Raw genomic sequence first — 15,262 nt, 5'->3', positions numbered from 1 at the left:
GGGGTGGGGTGGGGTGGAGCCAAAGAGAAACACTTCTCCACTATTGGTGGGGTATAAACCAGTATAATCACAATGGAAATAAGTATGGAGATTTCTCAATAACCTGCTGTCTTAGTTACTTTTTACTCATTGCTGGGGCAAATACCCGACACTCAAAATGAAGGAAGGAAAGGTTTATTTAGCTCACAGATACTGGAGGGTTCAGTCCATGTTCTGCTGGCTCCAAGGCAAACAACAGCAGTTCATGCGGCAGAAAACAATGAAGAGCAGAGGAGGAGCAGCAGCTGCAGTGTCCATCAAGCCTCTCTCTTCCTTCTACACTGACTGCGAGGACCAGTGCTCCATCATGAAGATCAGAGTTCCTCCAAAGTGGTGCGGCTGCAAAGACCAAGCTCCTCCGAAGACTGGGACTTCTCTGTGGAAGAGGGGCAGGGCGGCAGGAAGCCAGTCAGGGTGGCTGGAAGCTTTTCTCAATTCCTGGGCCCTGGTCACCTGCAGGGCTAGGCCATCACGCTGAGAACTGCCCCGAGCTCATGCAGCCAAGTTGACACAACACACCTACAAATAGAAATTTCACTTGACCTGGTCATTTCTCTTCTAGTTATCTTCTTGAAAGAGTTAAAAATGTCATATTATAATGATACATGTATACTCATGCTTATCGCAGCCCAATTCAAAATAGCTATATTTTGGAATCAGCCTATATGTACATCAACAGATGAATGGATAAAGAAAATGTTGTATGTATACACATGGAGTACTCCACAAGGAAGGATAAACCTGAGTTATTTGTACTGTAATGGGTGCACAATGAGACCATAATGTTAAATGAAGTAAATAAGACACACAAGCTTAAATATTGCATGGTTTCTCTTACATGAGACACCCACTATAGGGCCAGGTGTGGTAGTCCATGTCCACAATCTCTTGGAGTTCAAGGCCAACATAAACTATAAGCAAAGTGAAACCCTGTCTGACAAAGCAAAAAGCAAACAAATGAAAAGAACAAAGGACAAAAGGTTGAAAAGGTAAGAAGAGAGAGAAAGACTCTTCCTTCCAGGTAGAAGACTCTTAGCCAGAATATGTTTCTCCCTACCTCTGTGATCTAGAGAAAGCAGATATACAAGATAATCAGTTTGTTTCAAATTTCTAACTTCCTCTTCTGGTCCTCATTGTTTGTGGAACCAGGGGCTCTGCTCAAATGGTAACAACAGGAAATGGGAAAGCAGACTTCGAAGGTGGAGAAGTCTGACACAGGGTCTCACTATGCAGTTCAGGCTGGTCTTAAAGTCACTACATAATTCAAGATAGCCTCACATTTAAAGCAATCCTCCTGCCTCAGCCTCCAGAGTGTTAGGATTACAGGTGTGCACTACCGTACTCAGCTTTGATTTCTTAAAAGATATTCTTTCTGGAGTAAGAAGAAATTTTAGTATTGTCCTAATTTACATTTGTCAAATGGCCAATGTTGAACCTTTCTCATATATTTATTGGCCATTTGTGTTTTTTCACTTGCGAAATCTCTACTCCATTTCAGATGTCCATTTTTTGATTAGGTCTTTAAATTGAGAGGGTCTAATATTTTTAGTTCTTTATTACGTACTTATTGGTCACTTGTACTTCTTTTGAGAAGTGTCTATTCATTTTGCTTGACCATCTTTCAGGGGAGTTAGGTCATTTTTTTTATAACTCCTCAAAAACGAATATCACAGACACTGAAGAGGATGAATTTCCAAACCAAAAATAAAATTTAAAAAATAAACAAATAGTAAAAATGATTGAAGAGATTTACAATCTGTAACCAGGAATGGTCTGATGGCTGGCTCATCAATGAACTCTATCTTTTTCCCAATTTTTGATCTGACATGGAAATAATTCTCTCCATTTCAACACTGAAAACCAAGCAAGAGAAATGACTCAAAGAAAGCAAACTTAAAAGGAATCAAGGAGTAGAGATAGAGTCTAATGTTATAAAAAATGTATTCCCTGAAGTTCTTGTAGAAAAATTTCCCAATCTAGTAAACGAGATAGAAGTGAAGGAGGCATTTAGAACAATGGAGAAGGCAGAAAAGAACCTCTCTGTTACATATCATAGTCAAAAAAAACTCAGAAATTCAGAAGAGAGAGAAAATTCTAAGAGACGTTAGAGAACAATGCCAAGGAACCTAGCAAGAGGAACCCACCAGAATAACAGCTGATTTTTTCAACACTAACCCTAACCCTGAAGTGGACCCTGGTGCCTCCCTGTCCTGCAGACATCCAGCCTTCAGCGGTGTTCTGCTGCGCAGAACTGCTCCCTGCCCCAGCTCTGACACCTACTCCAGCTGTTACTTATTCTGTAAGCTCACTGCTGGAGCTTCGGTTTTCTTTTCATCTTTCTGCTCAAGTCCAAGCATCTTCTGACTACCTCTGAGCCTGGCTGCTCATCTGGTAAAAACCTGCTTGCAATACTGCTACGTAGTTAAAGGAAAATAAGATAGGGAGGTACAAAATGCTTTGTACTGCAATATCAAACAATGAAAACAAGAGAAATTTTAAGTGCCTGCTTTAAGGTAAAAATAAACTTTTTTTTTTTTTAAATGCATTTTATTGTACTGGGGGTATAGCTCAGCAGAGGCATGGTGCCTGCCTGGCAAGCACGAAGTCCTGAGTTTGATTCCCAGTTCCAAAAAAATAAGTGTATTTTATTGGTTCATGTTGGAATACATAATAATTACAATCATCTTGAAGAATTGGTACATGTACATATCATAGCTCGTACATATCAATTTTACTTTCCCGTGCTCCCCTGTCCCCATCCCACATCCCTGTCCCATTTCTACAACACCTACCTCCCATTTCTTATCATCTTTTTAATTATGATTTTTAATTTTTTTTATACTTTGGGTTTTTCCTATAAGGAAAAACAAGCGATATTTAAGCTGTAAAGTATACTTCTTACTGAGTCATATCAGTTATACAAAAATAGGGCCAGCCAAATAGCTCTGAGGATTAAAGCATCTGCAAGCAGGCACAGGGGATGAGGTTCGATCGCAGGACCTGTCGTGCCAGCCTGCCCCCAGGGTGTGCTGAGACAGCAACGGAGACTGGGTGTGGTGACGCACATCTGTAATCCCAGCTCTTAGGATGCTGTAAACAGGCAGATCACTATGAGACTGATCTAGTGTGAGACACTGAACACCCTGTAGACCCTTCCCTAAAATACAAAAACAAAAAAACCCTCAGCGTGAAGCACAGGAGTTGGGAATATATTGCTATGTAAACAAGTACATTAAGAAAACTGTAACAATGCTAGTATGTTGCAAAAACAAACTGTACTAGAAATGTATTGATGCTATTGATTTTAAAGAAAAAATAAAAACTTTTTTCTTATACACTTAGATGCCTGATTACTAATTATCTCTCCATAGTCATTGGCAATAGATGAAGAAAATAAACCACTATGTCCATTCTTTACCGCATGATCCCAATAAGGACCAAAGAACTTAACCCTGAATAAGAGTTATTGTAAAATGATACAGGCAGCCATGGTCTCTCACAGGCCTGCTGGAATAAATAAGCAACCACCTCCACTAGCTTTTGCCTGATGACTAATGTAACATGGACTAATCCTAAAGAACACATGTGTAGACTGGGCCTGGTCGTACATGCATGTCATCCCAGTGCGGGGGAGGTTGAAAACAGGAGGATCACTATGAACTGCATACTGAGGCACTTTAACAAATACATAAAAGAGAACACATATGTCATTGTGAGTTATGTCCTGACCACACACCAACAGGTGATTACCGTTAAAAAATTGCAGCCCTTTTTTAAAGAGTTCTTCAAATGTTCTCATCCCTGAAATCTCCAAGGACAGATAAACATTTCAAAAATAACATACTGGGCCAAACAGTGTAAAAACAAGTTACTAAAATAAAAGCTCCTGAAAAATTTATTAGTTAAATTTAACTAGTTAATTTAGCGAGTTGATTAGCAAATTTATCTGGTTAAATTTAGTTCTCTGTATCTTCATCTCCAATAAACAAGATCATCACTGGTCTCAACATCTAACTAAGCTCAAGTTTATAAGAGAAGAAATAGGATGGCCTAAAGTTCTACCTTCTTAGGAGTCAGTCTTATATAAAGAAAATAGGAATTTTTTTCTACTGAGTAAATGTATTATTCTTTTTTTGGTGCTTCATACAATTTATTTAACTGAAATGCACTTACATTTGTTTCTGAAGTAACTTCCATTTATTTTGATACATCTTTTTTCCCATGGTGATTTACAGAATCTTTAAGCCAATATAAATATTTTATAAATATTTGAATATTTGGGGGGCTGGGGAGATGGCTTAGTAGAATAAGTGCTTGCCTGGGCCTGAGTTCAATCCCTGGTTCTGCAAAAAAAAGAAAAAAAAAAGAAATTATATTTGAATATAATAATTATATTTGAATATTATATTATATTTGAATATTTGGGTATACACCTGCACAATACCTCAGCAATATCTTTCAGCAAGAAAAACACTGAAGAGTAAAGACTAGACACAATTACTAGGTTTGTTGAAAATCTGCTGCAAATATTTCTGAGGTAAGAAGGCACCACATACCTGTTCAACTAAGAAAACCACCCTTATAACACAGGATGATTTTATTTTTATGTAGGGCCTAGAACACTTAAGCTGCCAATTGGGTACTGAATGGCTGAGCTACATCCCCAGTTTATGCCATGAATTCATAGGGAACAGGTTCCAACAGGTTCCTTCCCATTGGTCCTCACAAAGTGTGCTTCTCTGGGCGGGGCAGGCTGGAGCTTCAGTTGAACCCAGGTACCTTTCTCTTTGGCTTCCTTCTTTTTCTGATCATTATCCTTGACATGTTTCAGGAAGCTATCATGACTTTTTGAGTGTTTAATATGCTCAATATGCATGTTAATCGTCTTGGCAAGTATCTTGCCCTTAACTTGCTTGTTTACAACAATGCCAACAGCATGCTGGGTAACATTGTAGACTTTTCCCGTTTTGCCATGGTAACATTTGTGAGGCATTCCTTTTTGCACAGTACCCATTCCCTTGATGTCTACAATATCACCCTTTTTGTAGATTCACATATATGTGGCCAAAGGAACAACCCAATGCTTTCTAAAAGGCCTAAGAACATATACAGGGTTCCCCTCCTCTTGCCCTTTGTGTTAGTCATTTTGGCAAATTACTGGAAGATGGTGGTTCCAGCTGAAAGGGCAAATGTATTGTTCTTAACAAAACCTTTTGCATCCCCAAAGCACTAATATATAGAGAGAACATAACATAGACCAGCAGTCCCCAGTGATTTTAGCAGCAGGGGCTGGTGTCCTGGAAGACAATTTTCCACAAGTGAGGGGTTACATTTACTGTGCATTGTGTTTCTCTTGTATTATGTTAGAGTAGCGTAGGGCAAGTGCACCCCAGATCTCTGTCATGGGCAGTTCCCAGCAGGGCTTGCACTCCTAGGAGTTAACGGCCCTGCTGATCTGACAGGAGGTGGGGCGCAGGCTGTAATGCAGGCCATGGGGAGTAGCTGTAAATATAAACAAAGCTTCACACACCCATCTCCAGGTGGGCGGCCCAGTGCCTAACAGGCCACAAACTGGCACTCCGTGGAGGATAAGTGATTTGAGAGTAAGACTCTCCTTGGTCCCTACCATGAGCACAGAGGTACTCAAGACATGTGTGCAAGCAGCCTATGGACTGAAGGAAAGGATTTGGATACCCACCTACACCTATGCCACTGACCTGGCTTGGAACTCTCCAAGCAGACTGTGAAAAAGCAGATATGTTGCAGTCAGCAATACTCAGAGCATGGCAAGACACATTTTCTAGTTACCTGGCTCGCTTGAGCTCTCACACAAAGCTGTTTTTCCAGAGGCACAGTACATCCCCAGTGCCACGAGGGTGGGCTGTGCAGGAACCTCATTGCCCTGCTCATGTGCTGCCTCCAAGCCAGCTCTGGCTTTGGCCATGTACCCTCGATTCCTTTCTGTCATAGTGAATTTGCCTGTGTGTGGCTTGACCCGCAATCTGACCCCAGAAGTTCAACAAAGCCCTAATAGATGTACAAAGAACATCATGCTTAGCGTGTAATCACGCCTGATGAATAAGAACTGGAAGCCAAAGATAAAAAGGAAATGTTGGAAGTAGCAGTATGAAAGAGACCTATTGCTGAAGAAGAATAATGATGTGAATGGAAATAATGGAAGTAATATCAATCTTTCACACTATCAAAAATAATCACTATGTAGGGACTTGTGTTGAGGTTTGCTGCATTCTGAATCCACTCTGTATTCATAAGAAACAGAAACATAATGGGAGAAAGTTTTAGAATAATTTTAGAAAATTTTAGTGTTTAAAATTCATATAATAATAGCTTAAAGGACTAAGCACCTGCTTAGACAAGCTTAGGGATAGGGGTTCAATCCCCACATGCTGCGCCAGCCTCGCTCCCAGGAGAACTGAGCCAGCAACTGGAGTCCAGGAGTGGTGGCGCATGCCTGTACGCCCAGGGCTGGGGAGGCTGAGACAGGAGGATCACTTCAATCACTAAGAGTCTGAACTGCCATAGGGAGATCCTGTAGTAAATAAATAAACCTTGTGCTTTATTTTATTTAAAAAAAATCACTGTAATAAGACAAAAGAATAAAAGATTTAAAAAATAAAATTAAAACTGTCTCATCACAAACACCATAAATATCAACTTGGAAATCTTATAAGAATAAACAAAACTACTAGTAAAACTATTAAGTGGGCCAGAGAGATAGCTTGGTGGTCTAATCACCTGCCTGGCAAGCGCAAGGACCCGAATTTGATCCCAGATATTGCATCCCCTGTGGGCCTGGGCCAAGCTGACCACAGAAACTGGGCATGGTGGCACACTCCTGTAATCCCAGTGCTGGGGAGGCTAAGACAGGAAGATCACTATGAGCTGTGTAGCAAGACCCCGAATCAAATAAAATTAAAAAATGATTTTTAAAAGAACTATTAACTGAATTTATCTAAATAGGATGAAACATCAGCATTAAAAATTCTATCATGTAATATTTCTACTAGCAGCAAATAATTAAAAATTGAAATTTTAATTTACAACTGTACCAAAACATATAAACACATAAAATATGTAGGAATGCATTTAACAAAAATGTTCAGAATGTCTACACTAAAAATTATAAAATGTTGCTAAAATTAAATTAATGATTGAAGTCAAGAAAAAACTATGCTGTACCTGTACATTAGAGATTAACTGTTGAAAGTCAGTTCTCCTCAGATTGATCTGCATTAAAATCCCTGCAGGGGTTTTGCTGTTGTTTTGTTTTTGCATTTTAGGGAAGGGTCTACAGGGTGTTCAAGGTCTCACTACTAGATGGGACTTGTAGTGATCTGCCTGTTTACAGCCTCCCAAGAGCTGGATTACAGGCACCGTTTTTGTTGTTGTTGTTGTTTGTTTGTTTGTTTGTTTGTAGCCTCAGGCTGGTCTTGAAGTTGTAGAGACCCCCCAGGCTCAACAGTGCTGGGATTACAGATGCGGGCCACCAAGCCCTCCTCCAGGCCGAGATGGCATGACCCCTATAGGTATTTTTATAGACACTGTCAAAATAATTCTAAATGTGTATGATAAATGAAAAAAAAAATAGTGTAACCTGTTTTAGAAAAGGAAAACTTTGAAGGACTCATACTATTTCAAGAATTACAATGAAGCTGCAGTAAACAACACAGTACGAAGAAAGCATAAAGACAGAAAAACACTCTTTCTCTGGTTCTTTTAGGCTTCCCAAGCAGATTCTTCAGCCTTCTAACACAGACCCTTAGGCTTTCACATACAAGCTCACCCTGGACCCTGAAGTGAGCTCCAGGCTTTCTACTTTGGACTGGAGCCTGCAGCTTTGGAGACTGGGGATGACCTTTTTGCATTCTTTCACCCTTGACAGTGCAGGTGGCCACTGTAAGCTTGCCTTTAAATCCTTATACATCAAAAATCATACATGTGCATATATATTTTATATTAAATCTGCTCTTCTTGAACCCTGATACATGAGTCAATTCAAAACATTTACCTTTCATGGTTATTTTTACTTTAGGGAGGAGCCAGAAGTCATACAGTCAGATGAATAAAGTTGTTAAGGACACACAGTTATGTTTTCATGAGGCTGACTTTGTGTCGGATTACATGTGACAGCAGAATTCACTATTTCATTTTGTTTGGTTCGGTTTTCTTTTCCAGAACTTGTAAAGACACTTATGAAATGGACTTTCCAGAACTGCTTCAGGAATGTCTCAAGAACGGTCAATGAGATAACTCAGTGGTCTAAAGCTCCTGCTTAGGCAAGCTTACGCAGGCACGGGGCACCCCCAGCACAGCATGCTGCACCAGTCCCCGCCCCCAAGGGTGAGCCAAAGGGGGGGAAAGCTTTGAAAAAAAAGAATGCCTCAAGAACAATAGGGTAAATGTATTCTAATCAAGGGGAAATACTTGAAGGGGACCAATGGCAAAGTGTCTTTTACTGTACTGATACTTTTAAATCTAAATATTCACTGCATATTTGACCCCAACTCATTTATGCAGAGATTTCTGTGTGTGCGTATTTGTGCATATGTGTGTTCATGTTAGCACTGTCATTGAGGAAGACCTAAAAGCAATGACATATGTGTAACAAGAAGCAATGCAAATTGTGTGCAAATACCATTCATTACTAAAAAGCCAAAGCTCCATGGAGAAATGTTAATTCTAGGCGTGGAACAGACAGGATACAAGATGATTCTGTAGTTCTGGGTGCTGTGTTCTAGTTTGTGGCTGGAAGGCCCCCCAAAGTCTCCTGCAGTCATGGGAGATGGGCTTGTTGGAGGTGGAGGTGGCTGAATCTAGAGTGTCTGCTTGATTCATTGTCCAGGGCTGGGATGGGGGTGTGAATGCTGCCCCCTCCCTAGGCGAGTGGTCTGCATACAGTAGCAGGAAGAGAAGAGAATTGCTCCTCCCCTTTTGTTTCTGTTGAGTTGTTGTCTTCTCTGGCCTTTGCCACACCACCCTGCCTTGGAACCAGGGGAGTAAGGACTGAAACTTCTGTAAACTAAGAGCTGAATAAACCTCTCCTCCCTTAACTTTGGGCATCAGGTATTTTGTCTCGGCAATAAAAGAAAAGTAAGACATGCTGAAACACAAAATGTTTCAATCATCAACAATTATACAAAGGACAAGGAGCTGACTTGAAGGAGTTCTCATTGCCCAAATCTAGGACGGTTAATAGCATCAACCACAAGATAGTTAAAATAGCTTTACAGCTAGCTTCTCTTAGTTCCTCGAAAAGAATGTTTTGTACTCATATTGTTTAGATAAGATATCATGCCTGGGCCAAGGAGATACGCTCAGGGGGCATAAGTGCCTGCCTGGTAAGTGCAAGGTCCTGAGTTTGATCCCCAGTACCACAAAAAAAAGATACCATGCATGACTATATCTTGTACTCAATACAAGAATTATTCAATCTAAAAAATCAGTATTTATTATAATGGGTGAAATTTTAACTTACACAATCTCCAAGTAATTACAAAATTTATCTCTGCCTTTCAGATGCAAATCAGGTGGTCACCACTTTATTCAAATGATCTAAGTTGGTGTCACCAACATTACAACAGGAAGACAGCATGTTCTTCCGCATGTAACACACTGAGGACACACCACACTGTATCTGTGCCAAAATGCATAGCCTGAAACCAGTCATACCCAAGTAAGGAGGCAAATCCATGGGGCTGTTCTCTTTTAAAAAGTCAAGGATAAGAAGACAAAGAGAAGCTGACAGACTGTTTCAGAGTAAAGGAAACCAGGCAGTGGACAAACATGATGATATATGATTCTGAACTGGATCCTGGCGAAGAAAAAAATAGCTATAAGGGGCACTATTAGTGTTGCAGGCAGCTGAGTTAGATAGAAATATTATAGGCAGTCAGACAGGGCCAGGCCCTCGAAGGAGACAGCACAGAAGACCGATGCCTTACAACTGTGGGAGGGGCGGATGTTCCCGCTGTGAACCAGACCTAAAGATCTAAAGGTCAAACAAATGCCAAAAGAGTAGCACCTGGGATTGATATTCTAAATAGGTATCAATCACCTGGAAAGACCCAAGTGATTTACTAGCCCAACCCCCAACGGGAAGAAACCCTGTCCAGTATACATGCCCACTTACTCCATGACTCTACCCCATTTGGTCCTGGGCATAATCAATTTTACCTGAGCAATGGTGCTTGTAATCTCATTGGTTGACCATAGTTTTGTCCCACCCCACATCCACCTAAGCGAGTTCCCCCTTTCTCCACCTTAGCCCCACATGGTTTTACACTATAAAAGTCCCTGGAAGAGACAGCTTCCCAAGGAACTACCAGCTCTGGCCCCCTTCCTGTCCCTCTCTTGGACAGAAGCTTTCTTTCTTTCAATAAATATATTCTGCTCATAACCTCCGTTTGTTCCTAAAATTCATTCTTCAGTTTTAGAGAACACGAACTTGTGCAGGTCAGGTCGGGAGATCGTTTTTTCCGTATGTCATTTGGAGGTTCCCTGTATCATTTGGAGGTCACCCACCCGAGATCAGTTTTTCTCCCGGTATCATTTGTACCAGAGGTGAAATTTAAGTAGGAAATATGTATTTGATAATTCTAAGTTTCTTAAATTTAATAACCTTACTTTCAGAAAATCCCCACCAAATGAGCTAACAGAAAAGAAACATGATGTCTTGTGCTACACTCACATGGTAGGTCCTAGATTCACTCCTTAGTGCCAGATATGAGATAAAATATATATGGAAAACTCTACCACTAACTATTCCGATTCCTTCATTACTGGGAATTAAGTTCAGGGCTTTCAGGGGCCAGCCAAATAGCTCAGCAGAATAAAGCGCCTGCAAGCAGGAGCAGAGGCTGGGGGTTCTATCCCCAGGCTTACCATGCCAGCCTACCCCTGGAAAACGCTGAGATGGCAATTGAGACTGGGCATGGTGGCATGCACCTGTAATCCCAGCTCTTGGGAGGCTGTAAATAGGCAGGTCATTATGAGTCTGATCTAGTAGTGAGACCCTGAAAACCCTGTAGACCCGTCCCTAAAATACAATAAATTAATTAATTAATTAATTAATTAATTCAGGGCTTTCACATATAGCTACATCCCAAGCCCTCCATTCCTCCCTCCTTTCTTTCTTTCTTTTTTTTTTTTTTGTACTTTAGTACAGGGTCCCACTGCACAGATTGGACTTGTAGTGATCCTCTTGCTTTCAGCCTCCCAAGCACTGGGATTATAGGTACACGCCACCATGCCCAGTCTCAATCACCATCTCAGGGTGCCCTGGGGGTGGGGCCTGCACCAAAGGCCAGGGATGAAACCTCAGTCCCTGTGTCTCCCTCAGCAGGTGCTTTAATCTACTGAATCATCTGGCTAGCCCTCCTGCCCCCCCCTTTTTTTTTTTTGACACAGGATCTCACTAAGTCACTAAATTGCTCAGATTGGGCTCGAACTTGCCATTCTCTGCCTCAGTCTCCCAGAGTGCTGGAATTACAGACATGTGCCATCATGCCTGACTCGATTCCTGTGTTGATGTATAAAATGCTAAAGTTTACTTGGAAAAAAATGGGAGTTTGTATACTACAATCAAGCCAAGTACTTTTATAATCCATTGATCAAGATGAGAACATAGTTTTCACTATGGTGTTGTGTTCTACCAAAATTTATATTCATAATATCACCAATATCACTCAAGAGGCCTCTGAGGAATCAGAGCAGGTCACTGAGGGGCAGGTGACGGAGGTCCCAAATCTCTCCCCAGAAACTGTCATTGCCCAGAACAGGAGGGACAGAGGGACTGACTTGTGATGGGGCAGTGCCCTTACCTGCAGAGGGAGTGAGGGAACCCAAATTATTTCATTTTCCATGTCGAACTTTTAAGCAAATTTATCACAGTATTCACTGTGAGGTCAGATACAAATGGTCTCATTTGGTCTCCTACAAATACACTTCTGAAAGTTTAACTTTGATTTCAAATGGAAAATTATTGAGCCTTTAACTGGAATTAACTTTATTCACTTCTTGTTTGAAGCATCCTAGGCCTCTGTACAAACTGGAAGTACTTAACTACAAAATTCTTCTGTCCCCATAGGGTGAACACTAACATTGCCCTTGCACATGCACAGAACTCATGGTGCTGACAATGACTAAAATTAATTTAGAAAGCCAGGCATTTGTTTTTGAAGTGAAAAGTCACTTCAAAGTATGATAGACAAACCTTTACATACATGCTTATGTTAAATTCTTTTTGTTGAGCACAGTCCTCTTAAAACAACTTTTAACTTTGAAGTAGGTGCTATCACTTCTTTGGCAAATCTAAACATGACTCATTAAAATGTTATATCAGAATTATATAGAAGTGTTACTACTTTCTAAAATGATACTATATTCCTTCCAGGACTCGGGAAACTGAGGCAGGAGGATTGCCCCTAAGTTTAAGGACCACAGGGGCTACATAGTGAGACTCTGTCTCAAAATAAAAAAAAAAAATTGTTTACCAGAATAAAAATGATCCCTGTGATGTTCTAATAAAGACCACGTTTTAGGGGTGGGACTGTAGTTCAGCGGTAGCGTGTGTGCTTGTGACGATGTGGGTTTGATCACCAGCACTGCAAAAAGAAAAACATAATTCTCTTTTCAGAGCCAAGCACATGACTGTCCAGGAGAACAAATCTACCCATTAATTTTAAAAAGTATACTGAAGTTGGATTACAGGAGGTACATGCTTACAAAGCCTGCATTTGGAAGGACTGAGAGTTCAAGGCCAGCATGAGCTGCACAGTAAGTTCAAAGCTGGTCTGAACTACACAGTAAGACCATGTCTTTAACAAATAAATACATAATAACTATGATGGTAAGACCAAAATTCCTATACCATAACAGTTCACAAATATTTTTATTGGGTTTTTGTTTGTTGTTTTGTTGTTCCTCCTTTTTCTTTTATTTTATGAGAAAATAAAATAAAATGACATAGCAGAAGAGCTTAGTGCTAGTTAATACATGCATTATTATCTTCTAAGTAGCTGGCTTCTTGTGCTGATGCTTCCCTTGCATGCCTTGTCTTTGTGTGCTGTCCCATTTTATTCTTCTGTTCTTCTTGGATGCCTTATCAATACAGCCACTTGAGAAAGGAAATTCACAGGCAGAAAATATGTTGTCAGCACTGCAGCATAAGGGAGTATAGAGTCCAGTCTCATGGACACATAGGGCTTCAGGAAGCACTTGATGGTTTTTCTGACAATACTTAACACTTGTCGAATCCCTTTTAAGTAGGGATATTGAAAACCAAGACTCGCCAGTGTTTCATGGTTCATACCACTTCATGGTCCCAGATAATCTTCTCAGGACTTTCCTGTATAAACTTATTTAATACCAACCCTACTTAATTCTATACTAATACTGTCTACCACTATACTACTAGCATCCCTGCATTGGTCAGCTTTCCTGGTGCTGTGACAAGATACCTGGCACCCTCAGCTGGAAGGAAGAGAGGTTCAGTGCAGCTCAGACTCTCGGGGAAGCAAGGCAGAGGGCTTCAAGGCAGGAGCATTGTAGGAGAAGGGCACAGAGGACCAAAGGTGCTTTGTTCGTGGGTACTGAGAAGTCGAGCAGAAGAGCAGCACTAGAGAGGAAAGCACAAGGGACCAGGCATAGCACCCAAGGTCAGGTCTCCACAGCCCACCCAGACATCCAAAAGTGTGTTCCACCAGTCCTCCAAGTGGCTCCCGAGACAGAAGCCAGGTTTGCACAATCAAGTTTAAGTCACAGACCCATCTTACAAATGAAGAAACTGAATCCCAGAAATGTTAAGTACTTGCCTGAGTATGAGTCACAAACCCATGCCTTTCACACTCTCTTGGTGAGCTCTCTGCTTGCAAGAGACACTAAGGCCCAGACCCAGTAGGCTTTTCCCGCCACCTTTCCCTCTCCTCTGGTTCCCTTCCATATTTCCAAAAAGTTCCATACTACCTCTGCTGAGGCCAGCGGTCTGCTGCCAGGAGTGCAGACCTTCACAACTCACCCCAAAGGCTGCAGGAACCCAAGCACTCCAAAGGGCCCCCATCTCAGAGTCACAAAGAATGGAATTTCTGTATGTGTGCTGCTCACAATAGTGCTGCTTTCTGGCTCCTCTTCTCTTCTGGGAGTGCTGTACAAAGGTACCTATGGACGGATGTGCCAGCTTCCCTCTTCTTCAGCATTACTTTCAAGAACCCTCCATCAAAAGAATTCTCCCCACCCCTTTGGGTGGAACTTTGGGGCATCAGGACAGAAGAGAGACTACACTAGACCCTGCAGTTCTGTCTGGATGTTGACCACAGCATGGCGTTTCTCAACGCATCTCTCCTTCACAGTACCAAAGGCCCAAATGACACCCACCCAGCGGTCCCATTCCCTTATTATTTTGGCAAGTTAGCCTGGTTTGTTTTCTTATATCCTTTTTTTTCTCCCCTCCTTTTGAGCACAGCTTTTCCTTCTGGGATATAAGAAAGAGGAATGAAGGTGAAGGAGTAAGGATGATAAAACCTGTCACATTCTTTGCAACTTTCGGTGGCCACAGGCTGAGTGACCCTGCCCCCACCCCCCACCCTGCCCTAGTGCCCCTTCCCTGCTGCCCTTGGGGCCCGAGCTACTGCAGTGTGGTCAGCCAGCCTTGTTTCTCTTCCCCTTTGCACCACTTCCTTTTCCTCTGAGAGCTTTTGCCACCATCAGGCCTTGTTCCAGAAGCAGTTGCTAGATGGTGCCTTTCTGCCCAGAAGCCACAACTCCCTAGTGAATTCCAGAATCTTCCACAAAAAGCCAGCTGGAGGAATACATTCTTTAAGATCCCAGCTCAAATCCTCCCTCCTCCCGAGCCAAAGCTATGCTCTGACGTTTACCAGAGCCCTCCATGCACATTTGATCGTCTCTTCTCCTTCAGGGGGAAACACTGCTTACGCCACAAAGCTGTAGAAACTCACACTGAAATGCCAGTAACTGTGTGGAGGGAGTCAAGACCCCCTGCAGTGTCTGACACCCTCCAGCTTTACACACATCACCTCCAGGTGGGTGCTCCTGGGGGCGATCATCAGGCAGCACTCCCCAGACCTTGGAGCTGAAACTGTCCTCTCTGACTCTAAACCCAGCACTCTTCTTCAACACTTTGCCAAGATCTCTCAGGAATACCAGTCCTACCCCCAAAACCCTGGCACACAGCACCATGTCAGTTACA

The sequence above is a fragment of the Octodon degus genome, unplaced genomic scaffold (genome assembly GCF_000260255.1).
Source record: "Octodon degus isolate 3935 unplaced genomic scaffold, OctDeg1.0 scaffold00002, whole genome shotgun sequence".
NCBI lineage: Eukaryota > Metazoa > Chordata > Mammalia > Rodentia > Octodontidae > Octodon > Octodon degus.
The sequence above is the reverse complement of the archived record's forward strand: the minus strand, read 5'-3'. Positions refer to the sequence as shown.